This window comes from Squalius cephalus (assembly GCF_949319135.1).
Source record: "Squalius cephalus genome assembly, contig: scaffold_45, whole genome shotgun sequence".
Classification (NCBI taxonomy): Eukaryota; Metazoa; Chordata; class Actinopteri; order Cypriniformes; family Leuciscidae; genus Squalius; species Squalius cephalus.
The window spans coordinates 851889-859206 of record NW_027645855.1 but is presented as its reverse complement, the minus strand read 5'-3'; positions in this window follow the sequence as shown (position 1 = coordinate 859206).

The following is a 7318-nucleotide window of genomic DNA, read 5'->3' as shown; positions in this document are numbered from 1 at the left end:
AAAGGTCAAGTTTCAAGTACTCCTTGGCCAGAAAAAAATTCAGTGTCAAATATGGACTTTTGTCAGGATGATATAACATCCGAAGAGATCAATCTGAATATATAGGGTTAATCTTTTAGGACTCTTTGGCCAGAAATATGTTCAGTAGGTCAAAGGGGACCTCTGAATAGCTGATTTATCATCAAAAAGATTCTATAACTTTATATTGTTTAAAAACAGTTTAGGCCCTTTTGACCAGAAATAAGTTCAAAACGTCAGATATGGATATCTATATGGCTTATTTAGCATTAGAAGGAGTCTATGAGTATGCTAAGAAAGTCCAAGATCGAGGACTCTTTGGCCAGAAATATATTCCTTGTGTCAAATAAGGCTGATTTGACAGACGATAACTTTATATATTTAGAAAAATGTTCAGGACACTTTGACAGAAATAAGTTCAAAAGGTCAGATATGGACATCTATATGGCTTATGAAGCATCAGAAAGAGTCTATGAGTATGTATAGAAAGCCCAAGATCGAGGACTCTTTGGCCAGAAATATGTTCCTTGGGTCAAATATGGACTTCTGTATGGCTGACGTAACATCAGAAAGAGTATATATGGAAAGGTCAAGTTTCAAGTACTCCTTGGCCAGAAAAAATTCACTGTCAAATATGGACTTTTGTCAGGATGAAATAACATCCGAATATATCAATCTGAATGTATAGTGTTATTCTGTTAGGGCTCTTTGGCCAGAAATATGTTCAGTAGGTCAAAGGGTACCTCTGAATAGTTGATTTATCATCAGAAAGATTCTATAACTTTATATTGTTTAAAAACAGTTTAGGCCCTTTTGACCAGAAATAAGTTCAAAACGTCAGATATGGATATCTATATGGCTTATGTAGCATTAGAAGGAGTCTATGAGTATGCTAAGAAAGTCCAAGATCGAGGACTCTTTGGCCAGAAATATATTCCTTGGGTCAAATAAGGCTGATTTGACAGACGATAACTTTATATATTTTGAAAAATGTTCAGGACACTTTGACAGAAATAAGTTCAAAAGGTCAGATATGGACATCTATATGGCTTATGAAGCATCAGAAAGAGTCGATGAGTATGTATAGAAAGCCCAAGATCGAGGACTCTTTGGCCAGAAATATATTCCTTGGGTCAAATAAGGCTGATTTGACATACGATAACTTTATATATTTTGAAAAATGTTCAGGACACTTTGACAGAAATAAGTTCAAAAGGTCAGATATGGACATCTATATGGCTTATGAAGCATCAGAAAGAGTCTATGAGTATGTATAGAAAGCCCAAGATCGAGGACTCTTTGGCCAGAAATATGTTCCTTGGGTCAAATATGGACTTCTGTATGGCTGACGTAACATCAGAAAGAGTATATATGGAAAGGTCAAGTTTCAAGTACTCCTTGGCCAGAAAAAATTCACTGTCAAATATGGACTTTTGTCAGGATGAAATAACATCCGAATATATCAATCTGAATGTATAGTGTTATTCTGTTAGGGCTCTTTGGCCAGAAATATGTTCAGTAGGTCAAAGGGTACCTCTGAATAGTTGATTTATCATCAGAAAGATTCTATAACTTTATATTGTTTAAAAACAGTTTAGGCCCTTTTGACCAGAAATAAGTTCAAAACGTCAGATATGGATATCTACATGGCTTATGTAGCATTAGAAGGAGTCTGTGAGTATGCTAAGAAAGTCCAAGATCGAGGACTCTTTGGCCAGAAATATGTTTCTTGGGTCAAATATGGACTTCTGTATGGCTGACGTAACATCAGAAAGAGTCAACGAGTATTTATGGAAAGGTCAAGTTTCGCGTACTCCTTGGCCAGAAAAAACTCAGTGTCTAATATGGACTTTTGTCAGGATGATATAACATCCGAAGATATCAATCTGAATATATAGTGTTATTCTTTTAGGGCTCTTTGGCCAGAATTATGTTCAGTAGGTCAAAAGAGGACCTCTGAATAGCTGATTTATCATCAGTAAGAGTCTATAACTTTATATTGTTTAAAAACTTTTGAGGACCCTTTGACCAGAAATAAGTTCAAAACGTCAGATATGGATATCTACATGGCTTATGTAGCATTAGAAGGAGTCTATGAGTATGCTAAGAAAGTCCAAGATCGAGGACTCTTTGGCCATAAATATATTTCTAAGGTCAAATAAGGCTAATTTGACATCAGACGGATTCGATAACTTTATATAGTTTCAAAAATGTTCAGGACACTTTGACCAGAAATAAGTTCAAAAGGTCAGATATGGACATCTATATTGGCTTATGAAGCATTAGAAGGAGGTGTATATCTATGACTTCGCACGACGGTGTAATTTACTTCCGGGTAAAGATAGGATCAGTCAAATGAAATACAATAAACGTACAAATAAATATTACAAATTAAAAAACGATCGGAAATGTCGTCCAATTTTCTAATACTATTATTTGATGACAACAATACATTTGGAAAACAAAATACAGCCATTTCTGCTTTTTTTCTTTTAAACAAAAAACAAAGCTGCACCCTTTTTTAAATTTCATCTTTCATTCCGAAATAGAATAATGAATGAACGAAAAAGTACACGGACCTTATATGTAGTTGTTATTAAATCATGAACTAAACTAAAGAAATAAGAAATTCAAAATTTTCAAATACAATTTTCTATTTACTGTACCAAACACCACTTTCAATACACAATTTTCACCATACTTTATTAAACAACACTTTATTGGAGGACAAAGCATAACGTTGATAAAGTAGCATAAAGACAAATGAGATTTAAGATAAATAAAAATGTGTCTTCAAAAATACATTAACATCATATTAAGCTATTCACAGCTGCTGAAGCCACACAAATGAGTGCCAGAGAATCATATTCAGTCACCTATGATACAGAAAACATATTTGATATTGTGTTGGAAAATAATGATTCATTATCACAGCTAAACTGGTTTCTTGCTCTTCCCTGTACATGTCTCTAACATGTTCATGTTTTTCTTCTTCGTCTAAACAGTTTGTGTTTAGACAAGAACAGAAGATGTGATCACTGATATGGTGTAGCTTTTTCTCAACCAGAGGAAGAAGTCTCAACATCCCATTGTCAGGTGTTCTCCAGTCCTGGTCTGAAAGTAAAACAGAAAACACAAACAATTCAAATGAAGTTGTTTAAAGGAGAGTCAGGTCAGCTTATGTTCTGCATGATTTAAAGCAGTAATGGGCTACTCTGGCCCTCAGCGTCCACTGTCCTGCAGATTTTAACTCCGACCTCAAACCCACCAGCCTATTGCCTAGAAGTAAACCTGAAGACTTTGGTTAAAATTTTCAGATGTGCTCGATTAGGGTTGGAGGTTAACTCTCAACCTCAAAAAGGAGAACGCAAAAGGGCCAGCGTTGCCTGTTCCTTATTTAAATTTACAAAGCAGCAGTCAGTACATTATATAATATACACATTGAAGTATTATATATAATATTGCAGCACATAATAAGCTAAGTACTGAACAAAAACAGTTTTACCCATATTAACTGCAACCTATTTTAAAAGATCTTTTAGAAAGGCATGGTCTCTTTTGAGCCTTTGCCAGTGATGCTTGATTTCTTTTAAGACAACATACTCTTCTGTCACTTGTTTCAAGAGCTTCTCTTAGTCAAAAACCAAGTGATAACTTTTACAATGTAAAATTGTCAACATCAAATTATGTACTTACAGCATTGTTTCAATACAAGACATACCAATGGACTTGCACACCTTTCTGTCTACTTTGGGCACCAGCTGTTCCTTCCTCACCCGAAACAAAGGACTTATTCGATTAGCTTGCATTGATATAAGGACTGGTTTTCTTTCTCTGCTGTAAAACAAGAAAGTCTCGACTTACTCTATGTGCAATTACTATTGTTCTTGAAACATATCAATTAAGACGGTTATAATTCAGTTAATTTACCATACACTCTCAGAAATAGGGGTACAGTAGGAGTCCATTTCTGTCCCCCAAGGTACAATCTACACTAACGTACCCCATAGGGCTTATTATTGGACCTCAAGGTACATATATGTACCTTTTTGAGGGTCAAAAAGCATTAAAAGGTACCGTTTCTTTTAAAGGTTAAGGTACAATATTGTACCCTTGAGGGTACAGCCCCAGTGACAAGCCATTGTACCCCTAAAGGTACAATTATGTATTTTATTTTCTGAGAGTGCATGAATAAGGAGAGAGCATTTGATAAGTAAATTCTGACTGAAATATTCTAGGAACTTTACGTGGGAAGGGCTGATCACGGCAAGATTCGCTGCGACTCACTAGTAACTCTTGTGAGGGTTGGCTCTTAAAAGAGCTGTTGAGTTGATATTGTAGAGATCTTAAAAAAAAGACTAAGTAATCCTGTAAAACAGAAAGGAAGGTAATTTTAATACATTACTTGCAAGTAGTCAGTTTATATATAACTGTAGGATTTATTTCTGTAAAGAGTGTTACATAATTAAATGTTGAAAGCATTTTTATGTAATAAGTTCACTAATATGTGGGCATTTCTATGAATAAAAGTATGTCTTTAATAGCAAGCAATAATCATATGAACTCGTTTAAAAATAACATGATTTACATGCAAACGGGACAGTTATCAGCAGTGTAACTGATCTGATTACGACAAAATAATCGAGTATCTGATGTCATGTGACAAATCAGATAAGCTTTTCCACTCTTGCAAACAGAGGTAGGTTATGAGGTGTGGAGAGACATCATGTATCATTGGAACATGAACAGACAGGGACCAATTTGTAATAATTTTAATGAATACAATGCAATTAATGTAAACTTTCTGACAGTATGTGGGACATCCAACTACAGTCTGGCTGATATCACATCACAAAAAGTCTGTATAGTAGGAGAAATATGTATAGTAAGGTAAATGTTCAAGGTCTCTGGCCAGAAATATGTTCCTTGGGTCAAATATGGACTTCTGTATGGCTGACATAACATCAGAAAGAGTCAACGTGTATAAGGAAAGGTCAAGTTTCGAGTACTCCTTGGCCAGAAAAAAATTCAGTATGTCAAATATGGACTTTTGCCAGGATGATATAACATCCGAAGATATCGATCTGAATGTATAGTGTTATAATCTTTTAGGACTCTTTGGCCAGAAATATGTTCAGTAGGTCAAAAGGGGACCTCTGAATAGCTGATTTATCATCAGAAAGCGTCTATAACTTTATATAGTTAGTAGTAATTATGATACACCACCTGTCAAAAAATGATTGATTGACAGGTGACCCTGCCCCTTTTGGTATAGGATCAAAGGGATCAAAGGGGTTAACCTTTGACCCGGCTAGCCATCGGTCATGTGGTTTGACAGTTAGTTTGACCTATTGACCCGACTAGCCCTAGATCATGTAGTTTTGACAGAAAGTTTTGGTTTTTGAAGCCTTTTGAACTTTGGTATTGACAGAAAGTTTTGTTTTTTGAAGACGCTGTTATTGTCACGGATTGGCCAGGTTCATCCACCACAATCACCCAGCGATCACAGTCACCTGAGTTTTAACAAGTCACACCTGCACCCCATCAATCACCACTGCTTCATAAGCACACCTCACGCACCTCTCATTGTCCGGGCTCGTTAATCCGAAGCGGACTCATAGTGCTTCTCTCTGCGAGTTTCACTACTAAACTTACCTGTGTTTACTTACCAGTTCTCTACGACGATTCCAGTCTGTCCCAGTCTGTCCAGATCTCATCTCGAGTGGTGTCCGAGCCGTAAGCCTGTCTATCCCATCAAGTGGTGCGTGAGTGTGTGCTGTCACCTGTCATCCTCTTCATACGAAGTTCATATCCACTCTGAAGTCTCATCCTGCCGTTCCTGCAAAAGATAATATGATTATTCATTCACGAATTGCACTCAAGAACTCTGAACTCTGATACTCACCTAAATTCTGCACGTTGAATCTTCTTGACACTCTGCTGTTAAAAATAAACATTACATCACTACTTACCTTGTTGTCCGTCTGCTTCCGTAACAGTTAGCCCGGACCGAAAAGACAGCGGCAGCATGAGTGTTCCAGATCCCTTTCAAGAGCTGGTGGATTCATTGAAGAGGGTATTAACATTTAATCCAACCATCACGCCTACTTCAACCTTCACGCCTTCCGCACCACCACCATCGAGCACTTCTTCGACCACTGCATCATCCAGTCCCATGGCCCGACCAGCGCCCTACTCTGGCGGGGCGGAGGAGTGCAACGGATTTCTGCTTCAATGTTCTCTCATATTTACCATGCAGCCCACATTATATCCAACCGACCAGTCAAAAATTGCATTCATTACATCTCTTCTCACCGGTCCAGCTCTCCAATGGGCTGAAACGATTTGGAAGCAAGCTGGTCCCGCCATTAGTTCTATTCAAGCCTTTGTTTCCCACTTCAAAGAGGTATTCGGCCGAACAGATGGAGAGATATCAGCCGGTGAGCAACTCTATCATTTGTCTCAAGGAAAGATGTCTACTCATGAATATGCCCTTCGCTTTCGCACTCTAGCGGCAGCGAGTGGATGGAACGAGCGGTCCTTACTGACCACCTACCGGCTTGGTCTCACACCTCAACTCCGTCTGCAGCTGGCCACCTTGGACGATAATATGAGGCTCGAAAAGTTCATTCAACAATCCATCAGGTGCTCAGACCGTATACAATCTTATCAGTCCCATTCTAACTCTACTGCACTCCTCCGCCCATCTGAAACCGCCAGCCCTCCAGAACCAGAGCCCATGATAATAGAGTCTGGTAAACTTACCGCTGCTGAGCGACAGAGGCGGCTGACCCGGGGTCTTTGCCTGTATTGTGGAGCCAGTGGGCATGTTCGGTTGAACTGTCCAACTCGTCCCATACGAACATCGGTGAGTGTATTCCATATAGATGAAGAAAAAATGCAACCACTCACTTCTTGTGTCCAGTTAACCACCCAAACATCCTCTGTTTCAATTCACGCCCTCATCGACTCCGGGTCAGCTGGAAATTTCATCTCGGGGACCCTCTGTCGCCAGCTCCAGCTCCGTACCGAAGCCTCGTCAATTGTTTACCAGATCCAACCCATAACCAAGTACATCACTGTACGTCCACGTATTCACCGGAAATGTGAACCCATTACACTTCAAGTCGGAGCCCTTCACAAAGAGGATATCCAGCTGCTGGTTCTGGAGGGGGCCAATGCGGATATTATACTGGGGCGTCCGTGGCTGGTGAAGCATGATCCCATCATCTCTTGGGGCTCCGGGGAAGTGATGAAGTGGGGCAAGGATTGCTCACCAAGATGTTTTCCAGTTCTTCCA